We start from the raw sequence: 19128 nt of genomic DNA, 5'->3' as shown, positions 1-19128 counted from the left end.
GAGAGAGAGACATTGTGTGAGAGTAAGTGAGAGCGAAACAGAGGTTCAGGGCGTGAATAAGTGAGAGAAAGTGAGTGAGTTACTGATAGAGTGAGTGAGTCAGTGAGTGAATAAGTAAGTGAACGAGTGAGAGAGATGTAGTAAGGAGAGAGCGAGAGGGAGAGAGATAGAGAGAGAGAGAGAGAGAGAGAGAATGAGAGAGAGGGCCCTTGTGTGAGAGTAAGTCAGAGAGAAACAAAGGTTCAGGGAGTAAATAAGTGAGAGAAAGAGAGTGAGTGACTGATAGAGTGAGTGAATAAGTGAGAGAAAGTGAGTGAGTGAGTGAATGAGTGAGAGAAAGTGAGTGAGTGACTGATAGAGTGAGTGAATAAGTGAGAGAAAGTGAGTGAGTGAGTGAATGAGTGAGAGAAAGAGAGTGAGTGACTGATAGAGTGAGTGAATAAGTGAGAGAAAGTGAGTGAGTGAGTGAATGAGTGAGAGAAAGNATTGAAAGATGTTAATTGGTCAAGCGGACCACGAAAACTAGTGAAAGCTAAGAGAGAGAGAAAGAGGGTGAGAGAGTAAGTGAGTAATTGAGAAAAAGAGACAGATATGGAGAAGGACAGGGAGAGAGAGCGAGTGATTTTTTTTTTAAACAAAAATCCAGGGCCGATCCATTCACAAATGTTTGGACAAATCCATTCAAATGTTTGGATTTGTAATGCTAAAAAATTTAGAACAGGGAAAAATTTCACGGATTTCCTGCCTGGTGAAATTGAACAAAAACATTTTCTAGTCACTTTTCCTCCAGAAATTATTCGTCTTCACTTAAAAACTTTTCCGGCTCGACGTTGGACATTAAATATTGAAAGCTCGGTATGGAACTTTTGGAAGCTGGGTCGGCTCGGTTGACAAAAGGAATGTTGGGGTCACTGCGGATAGTGAGGAAGGTGACGTAATTAACTTGAATTCGCTGGATTTCAGTTCCACTCCGTAATCCATATGGACAATGTGATCGCAGTAGTCATCTACAGAATTAGTGGAGATTTGACAGTCAAAAAAGATATCATCCTAAAAGTCTTCGCAGTTGTCCAAGTCTTCTGTTGTGTCTACTGTACAACATCAGTCTCGATACAGTCCTACGTATCTGACTTGAGTGTTGGTGGCCCTGTTGTAGCGGGAGTCGGTAGACTCGGTAGCGAGCGAAGGGACTTGTGTAGCAGGCGAGAGATGATGCTGCGAGTACCTTTCCTGCTGTAGCTAATAAAGTTCCGTCTTGTTTCATTTGATCAGTTGACAAAAGGAATGTTGGGGACACCGCTGATAGTGAGGTTAGTGACGTTATTAACTTGAATTCGATGGATTTCAGTTCCACTCCGTAATCCGTGGTGTTTGACAGATCTCGTCGAATAGTCAGCTTTATATACAGAGTACACATAATAAACAGAAATGCTGCAGGCCCATTGGCTGTTGCGTGGAAGGCGATACCATTGAGGAACCAGTGGTGACACATAGTCGATCACTAATGATAGGTGGTCATCCTAACAATATCCCTGTTCTACATCCAAACTATTCTTTCATAGAGTCAGCGACGACATACGTGTGTCTCGTCACTGCTATCTATTTCAAACGGATTTAAAGCCTCTCGTGCTGTTTATTGTAACGGCTTACTCCATTGATAGTCGATTGAGATCTCGTTGACGAGTCTGAATTAACCAGGTTGAGCTCCTACGTATATACACAGCTGGTGTAAATCTCAGCCTGCAGCGTGGAAAGCGAAATCATTGTTCAAGCAGTGGTGACAATGTCTTAACCACAGGTGATCACAAGTGGATGTCGGTAGTTCCTTGATGCAGATATGCAGTACACTGTTTTTTCAACGTGTACACTCATTCAGTCTTGCCCTCTACTTTATGTACCACTGATAAGCTCAGGATGTTCTTGGATGTTAGAAGTTCGAGTTGGAAGGCCGAAATACTGTGTCATCCTCATAGATGGTGTTGGTACATATAGGAAAGAGTAAAGGGTAAAGGGGGTGGCAATCGTCCATTCCCAGAATCTTTAGAAACCAGTTTAGAGTCCCAACAGTAGGTAGCTTAACTTCACTCTTCCCCCCTCTAGACGAACTACTGCGTTCAAGATATTTGATGGATACGTTTTCTGTCAATTTGTAATTCTTTAGATCAATCTGCATCATCGACCGCTGCGAGGTAAGGATCTGCCCGAAAAACGTCCTTCCGTTTCTTATTCTAATTCAAGGAGAAGCCACAGCAGCGGCTCACAAGCTCATAAATGGACAACTACTTGCAGGGATAGCCCATGTCAACGAAGAACAGAAACTGAAGGAGGAGGTACAGGCTTGGCCATACTAGGCATACCAATCGATGCCAACTAAGCCAAACTAGAACTTCATCAAGAAATACAAGGTATACAAGAAAGGGAAGAGAGGGCCTAAGAACACCTCTGAAGGCCAATTCCTACTGGTATACTGACGGCTCAAAAACAGATAGAGGCACGGGAGCTGGAGTGCTCGGGATGATTGCGAAGACTGAACTTAGTTTTTCAGTCTAAAATATACACATTTCAGAAAAATAGCCATTTTCTCTGACAGTCAGGCGGCATTTAAGGCCTTGCTATCAAGCGAGGTAAAGGCAAAAAGTGTATGGAATTGTACGGTAGCACTGGCAGAAGTCAGTAGCACCAATGACCTGACCCTGGGCATTCTGGGCATAGATATTGAAAGGGTGGACACGTTGGCCACAAAAGTAGCCAATGTTAATTCTTTAGGCATCGTACTCTATTGTGGACGGGTATCTTGCCACCAAAAAGGATCCTTAAATAATTCAAAAACTGTTGGAACAGCACCCCACGCCTGAGGCACCCCTGACCTCATTCCGACAGGGCACTGCCGTCTAAGTAAGCACATGCACCGGATAGGACTACAGACGGAAGAAACATTGTGCAGATACTACCAGGTCTATGTAGGTACAGGTTCTTGCAACTAGAAAAGGAAAAGCCGCAAGCAATATCCGCTAGCAAGGCTATGAAGGTTTACTAACAGCCTGAACATAGTCATAAGGTTCCCAAATACTCGGTCGTCCTTAAAAAGGGCAATGAGGATCTTTATCGTCCGCACCTGGCCGATTAGGCCCTATCAGACGTTTTGAATCTCAAAATGAGAGCTGACGTACCTCCGCATACGACTGATGTGTGTTACAGCCGCAGCGTTGGTGTAGAAGCTGTCCCAGCCCCGAGGGGCCAAGACGAACCTCGCTCCCCGTTTACCCATTCCGAGTGGTTGGGTCCGCAGACCGTATGCCGCGGGTAAAGGTCTATCTAGGCCGAAATCCATCACTCCCTAGATAGAGAAGGCCACTCTATCTCCCAGAGTATTGGGTCTCCCCTAGCGTAAGAACATTCGGATCCGCTCCGACCGGGGTTTTGTTTAAAGTGGAATTGCTAACCACTCCCTAGAGGAGACTCCCTTCGGACGCCATTCGTGTACATTACATACTTCGAGTAGGCACAACCGACCACTATCGTCGGATTCCCATCCGCCACTTCCCACGTATTCGAGGGACTCCGTCAGCGTAATCTGCGAGTCCTCAACGCTATACGCTTCGATGGGCCGATCGTATCCCGTGAGGCCGGGTTTATAACGATGGACATATGCAAGTGTTCAGCGAAGGTCACAGATAGAAGAACAGCCTCTGCTCTAAATCTCGCCAGGGGCCTCACAACTAAACCAGTACGAATCCATTCCCAATGTAGCAAGGGCTGGACTTTGGAACATTTCTGCTACCCCGTCGTACAGATGGTTACGCACACTCCCCCGTCTATGCAGACAGGATCTGGTACCACACCCGTCGTGTGCCTCTGATAAAGCATTCGCCGTCCGCTGCCGTCGTGGATGCCGACACGAATCCAGCTTGTGCTTTAGAGAGGTTGCCATTCTCCCAAGGCTACATCATTATGTTGTGCGTGGATACCCCGCTTGCATCCAAGTGTTGGGAGAGGTCTCAAGGAAGTATGCCGAAGGACCTGGATAGAGAAAGGCACGAGGCTCACCTTTTCATGTTGCACCCTCGTCTCGGCCACACTGTACCACCCATTGTCACCGTAGCTCCACATTAAGCCAACTATGGCTCCCCTGGGTGGATAGAAGAGATGAGATGGCCGTTCAAGCTCCGAACGAATCGACCGCCATCCCGACCAGTCATCTCGAGGGACGAAACCGAGGTTGTATGACCGCCCGGCATACACCTTGGATTAAAGTTGTTCATTCTCAGATACCCTTCTCCACATGGTGCCTGAATACGGTGCCAGTGATTTATAAAAATAGGGAAGCACGATAGATTAACTCAGGTCGAGGTGCAAAAGGCCTGGTGGCCGCCTTTTTTATCCCTACGCGCAGAAAAACTGCTGAATCGGTTTCGCTGATTTAAAGTTAGGAAGATATTCACTGCTGGAGATTCTTTTTTCTTTATTTTTTAGTACTAATGCTATACAAGGAAATAATCTTTTTTCGATAATCATAATACAGATAACGCGTAAACCCTTCGTCATCTCACATTACAGTGTGCAGAGAATAGGCTTTTTTTTTAATTTTTAAAGGGTCGTAGGAAAATTTCCTATGAATTTTTCCAAACTTCGCGTGCTGGCAATGAGTGTTACGTTTGAAATAATTGGCGATTCACCGTGGAACGGTCCTTCCAACCGAGAAAGTACAGCTTTACCGGTCTATTACGAAAATGTCAAGTTTCTCGTCGGGTTAATGGACTCGTTTTTGGGTCATTTTTATATCCATCGTGCAAGGGCGATGGAAATATTTCCAACTCCGAAGGGAGAAAACAGTATCAGCAGATCCTCATCGGATCTAATCTGCAGTAAAAAAAATTTCCCCTTGAAATACAGTTTAAAAAAAACTATATTGAGTAAGAACTCCGGTTAATGTACAATCGTGATAACTAAATCTTCTTCGATATCCTTGAAAATTAACAGTTCTAGTACTTACATAACCCGTGGTAAAAATATTTACGTTCAGATTCATTTTTTACCTTTTTATTACCCACGAAGAAAGGGACACCGATTCGTATTTTCCACATTATCACCCGTTCAATTTACGACCTTAACACAGGGAGATAAGATTTGCATATTAATCAACAATTATGTAAATTTACTCTTATGTTGCAACAGTAAGGTTTCGTATGAGTTTTTAAAACGTGTCCTTTTTAATTATGAGAATATTTCACACATTGGACTGACGGCGATTGTTCTTTTATATGTTGGAACATAATTGAACAAAATTAATTTTAAATAATCCCAAACTTTTCGTCTGCCTTGTCCAACGATAATTCTTTTCAACCACCATTCAGTCCATTTTTATCCAGCCAAGATATCTCCCTAAGGCTAGCCACTATGAAAGTCGCGAAACGCCAACCCAGTACCCTCGCCAAAAGGTCTCCTTGTCGGATCCTGGGCAAAATATTTACCAAGCGAAGTGTCAGATACTTTCCGATCAGCTTTGCACAATTTTCACTACTCATCTAGATCTGAATGTTCCACAGCACTCGTTTCCGCCGAATTCCTCAATTCCTCCATGGTTAATACCCAAAAACATTGGGACAAATCCACAATGTCCAATTTCCAACCTGAAACATTAATAGAATGAGAAATTCAAAGCTTCAAGTTCTTGTCCTGAGGAATATAACACATGAAAAATCAATAATTCAAGTCAAGTGAGTGAGTAAGTAAGAGAGAGAGAGAGAGAGAGAGAGAGAGAGAGAGAGAGAGAGAGAGAGCGAGTGAGGAGTGGGAGAGAAGGAGTGAGGGAGAAATAAAAAGTAAGTGGTGAGTGAATGAGAGTGTAAGAGAGAGAGAGAGAGAGAGAGAGAGAGAGAGAGAGTAAGTGAGTGAGTGAATGAAAGAAAAAGAAAGTGAGTGAGAAAGTGAACGAGTGTGTACAAGAAAGAGAGAAAAAGTGAGTGAGTGAATGAGAGAGGAGAGTACGTGAGTGAGTAAATGAAAGAAAACGAAAGTGAACGAGCATGTACAAGAATGAGAGAGAGAGAGAGAGAGTGATACGAAAGAAAAGACCAGCATAGAGAGTGAATGAGTGAGCAAATGAGATAGAGGAGTAAGTGATTGAATGAATGAATGAGTGAGTGAGTGAGTGAGTGAGAGAGAGAGAGAGAGAGAGAGCGAGTGAGGAGTGGGAGAGAAGGAGTGAGGGAGAAATAAAAAGTAAGTGGTGAATGAATGAGAGTGTAAGAGAGAGAGAGAGTGATACGAAAGAAAAGACCAGCATAGAGAGTGAGTGAGTGAGCAAATAAGATGGAGGAGTAAGTGATTGAATGAATGAGTGAGTGAGTGAGAGAGAGTGAGAGAGAGAGAGAGAGAGAGCGCGAGTGAGGAGTGGGAGAGAAGGAGTGAGGGAGAAATAAAAAGTAAGTGGTGAATGAATGAGAGTGTAAGAGAGAGAGAGAGAGAGAGAGAGAGAAAAAAAAAAAAACTACCCCAAAAACAACTCAGAGAAAGAGAGAGAGAGAGAGAGAGAGAGAGAGAGAGAGAGGGAATGAGTAAGTGAGTGAACGAGAGAAAGAGAGTGAGTGCGTGGCTCACTCACTCATTCACTCTCTCTCCCCCACTTCTCACTAACTTTCTCTCTCACTCACTCATTTACCCACTCACTTACTCGCTCTTCTCATTCGCTCACTCACTCTTTCCCTCTCTCTCTCTCTCTCTCTCTCTCTCTCCCCCACTCCTCACTCACTCTCACTCATTCCCTCACTCACTTAGTCGCTTTTTTTCATTCGCTCACTCGCCCACTCACTCGCTCTCTAACTTTCTCTTTGTCTCTCTCTCTCTCCCCCTCATTCTTTCACTCACTTACTTTCTCTTTCTTAATGGCTCACTTTCTCACACTCGCGCTCTCTCACTCACTCACTTACTTTCTCCAAAACTTTTTCGCTCACTCCTCATTCACTCTCTTTCATTCATTCATTCGCTCACTCACTTACTCGCTCTTTCTCTTATTTCTTCTCTTTTTCTCGTTAATTTTATTTTCTCGTGTATATAAGGTCGTTCGCGACCTAAATTTACGAGATTTTTTTAAATAAAATGTTTTTCATTTATTCTCTCCCTCATTCACACACTCGCTTCCTCTCTCTTGCTTGCCTTCCATTAAAGGCATTAAAGTTAAATGTTTCACTATCCATATTTTTATTCGTGATGTGAGTATAAAATATGGGTAAAGGTTCTCTTACGAAATTCCGACGAGGCTGGATAAGGAAAACCCAGTGGCAATTTTTCATTTATTTATTAATTAAACATTACAAAAGAGCCCGGCTGTGATGTACATTCGGTTGCACCGCCTTCCATGTAATTTCGTTATTCCTTCCTCACTTGCAGTCCTTTTTAGTGTTGAGTTCCTCTGCGTGTTTTTAGCACCAGTCCAGCGAATCGAAGTGTTTCCAAATAAGGAAGTTTTGTCGAACTCGGAAAAGGTGAAAATCCGGCTAAGCAACGATGGCTGCAACATCCAAACTATTTCGCTCTCAGGATCTGGGATGCTGGATTTATTGACCCTCTTGGACTCTTTCACTAGGATTGTGTGGAAATTTTGACGAAAAATCCTTCTTTTGTAGAATTCCTCTGATTCAGGTTTCTTTCTTTTTTCTGGCTTTATAAATTGTCGACAGTAGTATTTCCTTGTCTTTAAAAGCGTCAACATTATTTCATAGTCAGTAAGGATGTTGAATAAATAACCAAGCATCTATTAAAGCATTAACCTGTAAAAAATTAAATTAAACAGTGGATGCATATAAAATCTCCGAAACCCGGGGAAACGCAACAACCTTCTGATATCGCGGTTACCCGGACACCAAGGAGTTTTGGGTAACGAAAAGACGGACAAACTGGCCAGAGGAGGATCTACAAGACCATAGTTCCTGAACCTACCTGGTATGACAAAACCAAACAGAATCCTCTATCACAGAATGAATCGAAAAAATGTCAAAAGGAGAAGTGAATAAGTACTAGAGGTGATAGGCACAGTAACCTCACCAAAGCTGGAAAGCTCATTGAAAAAGTTAGAGAGGGCTAAACTCAGAGGAGTGATGGACTTGCGATCAGTCTTCTGAGAAAAAATCTACGCAACATGGGCATATTCAACGATGACCCCATTTGTAGAATATACAACGAAAAGGAAAAAACAGCTACCCAGATTAAATTCGAATGCGAAGCATTTCAAAGCGAATTTAAAAAGAAACCCCAGGGGAAGGAATTGTACTAAGGACAGCCAATGACCAAATACTTCTTAAGAAAAGGATCTAGTCAATTCAACTGAACTAAGGAACTATGAAAAGTACAGTAAGCCAGAAAGCTATAATGCTTGGGGAACATGAAACCCCCACTTCCTAGATTTCCATTTCCATCATCCATCCAGGGCTGTACCCTACCAGCGATTCTCATGTTTGGCTCGAGATTAGAGATGTACTCAAATGAAAGAAACTGTTATAAGTTTGCCACGCTTTCGCCTTCTTCAGGGCAAAAAACTGTTGTTGTATGTCATGGTGGAAGCAGAAAAAAAAAGCAACCCACCGTTGATAATCCATTAATCGCTAATGATCTACGCCGAAAGCTTGGAAAACTTATAACAGTTTCTTTCATTTGATTTCATCGGTGAACCGGATGTAGTTGGAGCAGGAGTTGGTAGACTCGGTAGCAAGTGAGAGGCTGCCATGTCGGCTGTTGAGGGTGCGAGAGTTAAAACCAGAAATGATACCGCGAGTACTCTTGTTACTGTAGCTAATACTTCATAGTTGCTCCAATAATGGGTGATGTTTGAGATCTCAGTAACTAGTCTGCATTAAGCAAGTTGAGCCCTGCTTATATTGGAGAATGGCGTGTTCTTTGCAGCGCGTTCCTCACAGTTATTAGAAATGTTCTCCAGAATTTCACGTCGGAGTCACCACGTCGGAGTTTTGGTGACCCTGAAAAGGGCCGGTGTTGAAAGATGAGGCGTTGGTTGAAATCCTTTGGCTGATGCCAAAGAGCCTGATGTCGTAGTGAGAGTCAGTAACGAGCGAATGGCTTCGTGCAACAAACAGTCACGTCGACTGTTGAGATTCCGATAGATGATGCTGCGAGCACCCTTGTTGCTGTAACTAACGGTTGCGACTTGTTCCACCGAATCAAGTTGAGCCCCTGCTCAAGGACAGAGCTGCTGCAATCTCATTGAACCGGTGGGGTGACACGTAGGACCATCATAACCACATCCCATCTACAACCAAACTATTCAACATCCAGAATGGGACTACACAACGAACTTGCTTCGGTTTTATTAAAAAATTAACATCCTAAAGACGCATTTAAGGTGAGGTTGATAACAAATTAATTAAGGTTTTTAGTTGAAATAAAAAAGCCAGTGTCACGAGCGGGATTCGAACCCACGACCTTCGGCTAGATACGCCGCTACTCTACCACTTGAGCTGTCGTGACGTCGATCCACTCGGACACCAACTGCCCATCTCAACCCCACAGTGGCATATCTAGCCGAAGGTCTTGGGTTCGAATCCCTATCGTGACACTGGCTTTTTTTATCTCAACTAAAAACCTTAATTAATTGAAAGATATTAATTGGTCAAGCGGACCACGAAATCTATTGAAGTTGATAACAAACTTGACTAATATTCTTACTCCACCTAATTATTATGCAAAATACATCGCCTGAATTTCTAACCAAAACAAAAATAGAAATGAAACCTCTTTTACTTAACAGATGGCCATTTTAGAGTAAACAGGCTGTTGAACAACAACATCAAAATTTATAAACTTTTTTCAAAATTTTAATGGTGATTTTAATGTTAATTGGCATGTGCATGAGAATAATTCACATGATCAATTGTTCAGCTTGTTTTTTCCTTCTCTCAATAAAAATCTGAGATATCTTATCCTTAACTCTTTCAAAACAGTGCTGATGGTTAATTTGCGATAAAGACCCTCTCCCACCTTTTGCAAGATGAACGTCGTGGTTAGTATTTTTTTTAAATTATTCTACGATTCAACAGATAGATTCAACTATTCGATGCATGACCTTGTTTAGGATAAAGCTGTAGGTTTTATAAGCACTTCGTCAGGGTTTTAAGCAGGGAGAGGCAAAGACGGGCCTTCCGTTTCACCCTGTGGAAGTTCAAAGCGCACTCCTCACGAAGGTCTACAACTGCTGAAAGGTGGAAGGAGGGCGTCTGAACTCAAAAGTGATCAGAATACTGTTGCTGCAATGAATGGACATGTCATCAACTAGGAATTTTTTAGGATTTTACTCATTATAGACAATAGACTAATTGGACGGTAGAAGGATTGTTACGAGGTTTTTTAGGCTTTGGTATCACCTCGATTAGGAAAAACGTCTATTGGGTCAATTTTCATCAACTTACGTCTATAGTAATTATAGCCCGCAATTAAAGAGACAGAAAATATAAAACAAAAGAGTTATTCTTGTTTAAAAGGCGTCATTTCTTTCTTCAGAACCTAATAGAATCACATTTTCCAACTGATGCCAATATCAATTTTAGTAGAAATAAAATTTGTCTGTAGAAACTCTATCGCGGAATAGTCTAAAGAAAATACTCGCCAGTTTGCAACCGGGCCTTGAGACTTGTTTTAAAAAGAGCATAAATGCATAGGGGACCAGGAAATGAACCGGCGCCAAGATCGAGATGAAATGTTGGTTAAAGTTGTCACACAAGTGTATTTATAACCATGGTCGAATTAATAAATTCACCTGCATCGGAATTTAAAATTGAGACCCCAGGGGGCACCGGCCTTGTTTTTTTTATGGGAAATTAAATTGTTATCGCCCGTTTTATTTTCCCCGGGTAATAGAAGAAATGCGAAGTGAATTTTCCCCGTGTGCTGGGGCGCTCGAAACCGTTAGAAACACAAATTATTACGTACAGTGTTCTATCCCTATTCCAAACATAGGTAAATCCAGTAATCTAAAATGGAAAAAACTTCAAGAAGTCAGAATGAAGCATTACTTGCGAAGAGGGGGAGAGAGAGGGTATGTGAGTGAGTGAGTTAGTGAGAGAGAAAGAGTGAGAGAGTGAATGAATGAGCGGGTGAAAGAATGAGTGAGTGAGTGCAAAAAAGTGAGAGAGAAAGAGAGAATGAGTAAGTAAGCGAGTGGTAGAGAAAGTACGATAGAAAGCGAGTGGGTGAGAGAAAGTGAGCGAATAAGGGAGCGAGTGAAAGAGAGTTAATGAGTGAGTGAGAGAAAAAAGAGAGTAAGAGAACGAGTGGTTGAGAGAGTATGAGCGAGTGAGAGAAAATAAAAGAGTGAGTGAAATAGAATGAGCGAGTGAGCGAATAAGTGAGCGAGTGAAAGAGAGTGAATGATTGAGCAAGTAAATGAGTGAGTTAGTGAGGGAGACAGAGAGAAAGAGTGAGGGAGTTAATGAATGAGCGGGTGGAATAATGAGTGAGAGAGAAAAAGAGAGTAAGAGAACGAGTGGTTGAGAGTGTGGAAGTTGGAGATAACAAAAGACCAAGTCCAGCTTAGACCATAACAATTTTAGGAAATTTTTTTCCCCTGTTTTATGAAAAATTAACGTTATGAAATGAAAATAATTAAGGTTGTGAAAATTTACGGCCAATTCAGACATGTGATTTTTTGACGCTTTGGTTCAATGTCACAGGGCTTATCGACTGGGTTGTCGGTTAACAAGGAGGACTGTAGAAAACCGACTAATTATTATTGTGAAAACGTATTCGTTTAAAGATAAAACCCTGGCAAAAGTTGGGACCAGGTCCAAAGAAGTTGAACTCGACTCGACGGCTATAAATCTTCATTACATTTTGTCACGCAGAACTGTATATCATTGGAAACGTTTTCATGAAAAATTCATTCAATGAAGATCCACGTGCCGTGATTACTCACGCACTACTCTAGCGGCAAGAAAAAAAGTAAAGAATCGCTAAACATCGGGCCATGTCAACAAAATTCCGATCTTAGTTTTCGTTTACTTTTTTTACTGTGTAACCTTGTTTACTAACAAGTCGCACGATGTATTCATTTAAATACGAATTTTTCCAGTAAATATTTAACGTCTGCCGTGTTGGTAGGCGGTGCAAATAGATTTTAAGATAAATGTAAATTAATATGCATCCTTGGTGCACGTGCATGAGAGAAAGCGAATGAAAGAGTGAGTGGCGAGTGAGTGAGTGAGTGAGTGAGTGGGTGAGAGAGAGAGAGTGTGAGTGAGTAAGTGAACAATTGAGACAGAGTAAGTGAGTGAGTGAGTGAATGTGTGAGTAACTGAGACAGAAAAAGTGAGTGCGTGATTGAGCGAGCAGGAGAGTGTGTGTGTGTGTGTGTGTGTGTGTGTTTGATTTAGTGAGCGAGCGAGGGAATGAATGAGTGAGAGAGAGAGAGAGAGAGAGAGAGAGTGAGTGAGTGAGTGAGAAAGTGAACGAGTGTGTACAAGAAAGAGAGAAAAAGTGAGTGTGTGATTTAGTCAGGGAGTGAGCGAGTGAGGAAAAGAGAGAGAGAGTGCGTGAGTAAGTGAGTGATTCATTGCGCGAGTGAGGGAATGAGTGAGTTGTTTAAATTGTGGTGGATACCAGGAGCTGGAGGTGTTCCCCTAAGCTCTGCAGTGTATACAGCTTATTCTACTCCTTCCTGCATCCATTTTTGGGTGCTCGCAGCACATGTGTGAATTGAGCTCCGGTGTACCGGTGTTCTTCCATCGAAGAAACTTATTTTCGAAGGGTCGGGAACATATTCAGGATAGCTGAGATCCGATCCCACCCAGACCTTCCAGAGACGAGTGACGTGTCAATTTTCACTGCGGCCACCGTTCTCCTTCGGCGTAAGAAAAAAGTCCAGGAGCGACGGTGGGAATCGAACCCCACGACCAGAGACCAGACAACAGAGAGTCTGACGCGTTAACTACCAGGCTACCGCGGTCACCGAACGAGTGAGTTAATAAGAAAGCGAGTGAGAGAATGAGTAAGGAGTGAAAGGGAGTGAGTGAGTGAATGAGCTGGCGAGCACAAGCCAAGGGATCAGTGAGCGAGTGAGAATGAGAGAGTGTGTGTGTACATGGGTGAGTGAGAGAGTATGCAAGCATTAACGCATTAATTATAAACAGCAAAGTACCACACTTTTAAGCACCGCTTTGCTTCGTCCCAAAAACGACACCAGTTGGAAACGCCGCCAGACAGTTTAGAAGTATGTAGCAACACTAAAGATGAAAATCGATCGTTGATCCTGTTTAAAATTTCTTTAAAATTTGCTCAGCAGTCTGATCGGTTTCTCTGTCCTCCCTTTCTTGCTTTGTCCGTCTAGATCAATTTTTGGCTCGTCTTTTCCTTTGTCGCTACAATAGATCCGCTCTCTAATTTAATTGATCTGAAATGTTATTGCCCTAGTCATTTTAATAATTGTTATTCAGAAATCGTGAGATGGGGTCTGGTGTGACGTAGGTTTCAGAAAAACATTTTCTTTATCGTGCCAACGTTTCGATCTTTATTGAGATCATCTTCAGGGCCTGAGATATACAAACATTGTTTACATTTAACAAATACATGCAGCATTGAGCACTCTCAACACGTCACGCAAGAACGGCACAATTACACAGAAGACAAACACTTTGAGTGAGTAGAAATACTTTGATTGAATATTAAAAAAAAATATATATTTTGCATTGTATAAATTCACTTTTTTCCACATCCTACATGTATTTGTTAAATATAAACAATATTTGTAAATCCCAGGCTCTGAAGATGATCTCAATAAAGATCGAAACGTTGGCACGATAAAGAAAATGTTTTTCTGAAACCTACATCACACCAGACCGCATCTCACGATTTCTGAATAACTATCGATTAACGGTCACTAATCACCACACACTTTAATAATTGTGTGCATAAATTTGATTTTGTTTTTAATATATTATAAAAAATCTACTGTTTTCTTGGTACTATTTGCGCCATGGGATAATAGACATGATTCCAATACGTCTTGGCGATAGTCCTACGTCGGGTGTAATCCGCAATAAACATTACCGAACATTGAACCATTTCTGTAAGACTTCTTTGAACCGATCTGACAAGTTTTCTTCTGTTTGTCCATTATTCGACCAATATTTCAATCCTTGCCCACCTTTGGCCATTCAAAATTGTATAACACCTTATATCCTTTTATATCTTTAAAATATATATGTGAATCTCGAAGTCGCTGTGGCATACATCGAGAAAACATTTCACAGTTTATGATAATCCATCCTAACTTATGATTATAATAGTAAGTTTATAATAGTGTCCGGCCAGGACAGGCCATAACAAATCTAAGCTTGTCAGGTAATTTTTTACGTGATTACCCTAGTAATTCTTGAAATGCCAAATACAACAAACTTTATTACTTGGATGCCTTATTCTCACGATAACTTTAACGTGTTTTGCCTCAGTTACTAGTCCGAAGAAGAGTAAGGATGTTAATTTTGTTGTTTTAATGAATCCGCCATAAATAATTCCTGACAAAAGGCGTACAACGTACTTGATTACCTGTTTGTGCTGTACTTGTTTCGCCTGTCAAATAAGCTCCAGTTAGTAGCTACTTGGAAGTCCTTCTGAGTCTACCATCACGACATCTTTATCCAGAGAGAGGACAGTGCCACAATTCTTAGGCTAATGCAGGAACAGGCTCCAATAGCCTACTCACATAACAAGAAGCAACTAAATCTTCGAAGTGAGCTTCCAGTTAGACAGAACTTTGGGGATGCCTACTGATGCTATGACCCCTAAATTCAGCTTTCAGAAAAAAGTTCTAATCAAAATACCTTGTACAGCAGACTGGGAGAAAGAGATCCCAGTTATGGTCAGGAGCTGACATTTACGGAAATAAACCAAGTACTAGAATTCATATAAGCCTTGGACAATATGCCACCGTTTTCCGAGCGGAAACTGTGGCTATTGAACACTGTGCCAGAGAGATAAAAAGGCTAAAAGAATAGCCATCTACTCGGAGAGCCAGGCGGCACTGAAGACAATTGCCGCATCCACGGTAAAGTCCAGATTCGTTTGGGACTGCATTACAGCCCTATCAGACATTGGAGAAAATAAGAAAATTACCCTGGTCTGGGTGCCAGGGCACACAGGGCAGAGGGACAACGAAGAGGCAGATAAATTGGCCAAGGCAAGTTCAATGAGGACACCACCTATTGGCCTTGAACCCTTTTGTGGTTTACCAAACTGCCAAAAGCGCGGATCAATTAAACGGTATTAATAATGAGTCCTCCACTCAATTGGAATGTAGCCCAGGAAAGAGCGATGCGAAAAAAAAAAATTATCAAAGGACCATCTCAGAAACTAACAGCAGAACGACTAAATCTAGGACGTGCTAGTACTAGAATAATAGTTGGACTGCTAAATGGACACTGCAGACTCCGTTGGCATATGTATAGACTAGAAATGGAGAAACAAGCCTGTGCAGATATTGACAAGAAGAAGAAGAAGAAACAGCGGAACGCGTCCAGTGTTAGTACGAAGGCCTATGTAGGCTGAGAATCCTGGGAGAGGAAAAGCCAGGCCCTGAAGGGTACAAACAGTTATTACCTGTTTGACCAATCTTCACGCAGGAAGGGGCCACCCAGACAATCTATTCCTTAATGGTGTTACCCCTTTGGTGACCACCTGTGGTTAACCAGTTATACACTAGATGTCGCCACTGCTTCAACAATGGTACATGCGATGCAGCCAATGACATTGCAATAGCACTGTTTATAAGAAAGAGCTCAACGTGCTTAATTCTGACTCATCGACGAGATCTCAACCGACTATCACTAATGGAGCAAGCCGTCAGCATTACCGACAGCTACAAGGGTAATCGCATCATCATCTCTCGTAATCTCAACAGCCGACGTGGTTGCCTATTGCACGAGACTCTTCGCTCATTGCCGACTATCGACACAACCTGCTCATCGACTTCGGTCCACGGACTTTGACGAACGGTTCCACTAGAAGGGCTCACCCTAATCCCAGTCACTAAACAACGTGAAACGTCTTCAAAAGTTGTAGATAATTCTGAGAAGAAATGTTTCTGCAGCATCTTTCCTCGTCCTTGTTCGTTAGCGTGAAGCACATCTTCACTTGAAGCATCAGATACACTTATCCTCTAAACATTTCCGAACTTTTCGAAGCTTATTCAGTCATACGGATTCTTCAATCTCTTCGTTAGTAGCTTTAAATCCTTTTATCCAGACTTCTTTGCATGTCAACGTTTTTCAACACATCCTATGAAAAATATTTAATTTTTTTAAAAATCAGTTGCAATTTCGGTGAGAGTTGAGTAAAAGCATCGGTAACTTCCTAGTTTCCAGACGGATTCTCCTACTGCAATAAACATAAAACATCCCAACCATTTGAGACGCGTGTAACAATTTCAATTTCTTCACTTTCTTCTTTCCAGTAAAAGCTTCTTTCTTAACCATCTTGGGAGGGTTTGTAGCCGATAACCTGAAAATGTTTCCGGTCGGTTTTAACTTTGATGTGACAAAGTCACAAGACAATTGCTGTTCAGATGGATATTTCTCATGTTCCAGAACTGTCGCTGTACAAAAGTCTTCTTAATCGTCGTTTCCCATCACGTTGTCATTTAGGTGTACTTGTTTCGAATCGGTTTCAACCTGTCCGGCTGGAGGTTATGTGAAATCGAAACAAAAGAATGATTAGACTGGGGGGGAAATAAAATATGCATCAGGCCGGAGAAAGATACACCACTCGAAGAAAACCAGGTGGTGGTCTGACTTTTTTGGTTTTGCGGCCTTTGTTCAGAACAATTTTTATAAAAATTCTACAAAATCGACAGGGCACATATTTAAACTACGTCTGCTTCACTGTTGACGTGTCTTTTGGTCTGTTCTATGTCGAAGACAGAAGAAAAAGTCCGTGTAGAATTCTCGTCACTTCAAATTATTAGACAGATGGACCAACCATTGCTAAATAGTAGGTCGAAAGAGTTTAAAAAAAAGCCGGTGGAGAAACAGGCTTGAAAATAAATATATTAAGTGGATTGTCCCCACCACATGGCGGCATAAGAAATTTTGGGACAGTTTGTGCGGCATCATGCAAACAGAAATAAATGGAATAGAAAGAATTTTGGGTCCACCTACTGAAATGGTTCAATACATTCGTGAGGTCCGAAAGTGGTGAAAAGACATTAGTCCTGCATATGAGAGTCAAGAAAAGGACGCGTATACAGGGACAACGGCCGCCACCTTGTACAGCAGTTTATTGACCGTTAAAAGAGAAGTCCATTATCACTCCACGATATTTGACCGACAGAACCATGACACAGTTACCCATTGAATTTGGATTTTCTTCTACAGCAACAGTCTATGCATGCTTGCCAAATCATTGCCTCCTTTTTATTATGATTAGTTTTAATTAGTCTCAGAAACTTACTATGCATCGCTTGCTAAACCTGTTCGATATTTTATCTATCTTCCAAGAGGAAAAGTAAAGCGCGATTTTTACATTGTTTGAGCGAGTTATTTTGTTAAAATACATGAGAAACAAGATGAGTCCCAGGATAGAGTCTTGATGAACACCAGGAGCAGTGTCGCTCTGTTTGGAAAGGGATGGTTGAAAAGAAACTCGGAATTGTCTGAATTGTCCAGTGCGAGAGGTGATGCTACGAGTACCCTTGTTGCCGTAGCTAACGCTACTTGTTTCAACGAGTCAGGTTGAGCTTCTGCTTATATATAGAGCTGCTGCGCTCATCAGCTGCAGCGTAGAGGGAACCATTGTTGAAGCAGTGTCGACACCTAGTGTGTAACTGGCTAAGAACATGTCGTCACCGTCACCCCTAATTTACATCCAAACTTTCATTCATGGTGTTAGCGACGACGTACATATCTCATGTCACTGTCATCAATGTAGCCGATTCTGGCCGTCGGTAGAAGGCAGGTTAGAAGGTCAGACGAATTTCGAACTCTGAGGAGGGGACATTACACAGTCGACAGTAGACACTTTTGTTCAAACCGGCGACTATTATATCTGCCGCTCTATTTCAAACTGGAATATGGATTTAAAGCTTGCGTATTATGACGGCTTGCTCCATTGAGATTTCATCGACGAGTCTGAATTAAGCAGGTTGAGCTCTTGCTTATATACATACAGAGCTGCTGCAAGCTCATCGACTGCAGCGTAGAAGACACGATTGTTGAAGCAGTGTCGACACCTGGTGTGTAACTGGCTAACAATATGTCGTCACCATAACCTCTGATTTACATCCAAACTTTCTAGTTTCTTTCATAGTGTTAGCGACGAGATACATGTTACTCGTCGGTAGAAGCAGGTCAGAAGGTCAGATGACCCACGAACTGTGAGGAGTGGATAGTACATAGGCGACAGTAGACTCTTGAGTTAAAGCCGGCACATTGATTCATTGATTGCCGGTTGAGATCACGTCGACGATCTAAATTGGGCAGATTGAGCTCCTGCTTATGTACATATCGAGCTGCTGCAAGTGTGTAACTGATTAACCTCAGGTCATCACCATAACCCCTGTTCTTCGTCCATACGACTTCGTCCACTTTCATAGCGTTAGCGACGACGTAAGTGCATAATACATATGTCACGTAACTGCCATCAATGGAGCTCTTTCATTACGTCAATAGAAGGCAGGTCAGATAGCTTAAAACCTCCGAACCCGAGTATATCTGCCTCTTTATTTCAAACTGAAATAAGCGGACTTAAAACCTCACGTGTTGTTTATTTCTTATTTGGTAGGTGGAGCCCATGCTTATAAGCGGAAGTGCTATAAGCTCATTGGCATTGAAGGGGAAGCCATTCTTGAAGCACTTATCAACTACAGGCAGGCACCTCAAGTAGCTATCATAATAGCTTTATGGGTGAACAAAGAGCAATAAGAACGGTTTTATAAGTAATTTATAGATTCTTTTTTATATTATAGGCGGTAGTCGAAGACACCTGCATCCTAACTGGGTGTAAAAGGGTTCTATTCTTTTATAAGTCTAGCTTTTTGTTTTGAAGATTTTGTTTATTGCGTCTTTGATGATGGATGATGATCATTTGATAAGATCTCGGTTAATGAAGAGTTAAAATGGTTTTTGTATCGGACAG

This window comes from Cimex lectularius, unplaced genomic scaffold (genome assembly GCF_000648675.2).
Source record: "Cimex lectularius strain Harlan isolate CLEC.00 unplaced genomic scaffold, Clec_2.1 scaffold201, whole genome shotgun sequence".
NCBI lineage: Eukaryota > Metazoa > Arthropoda > Insecta > Hemiptera > Cimicidae > Cimex > Cimex lectularius.
Note: the sequence above shows the minus strand (reverse complement) of the source record.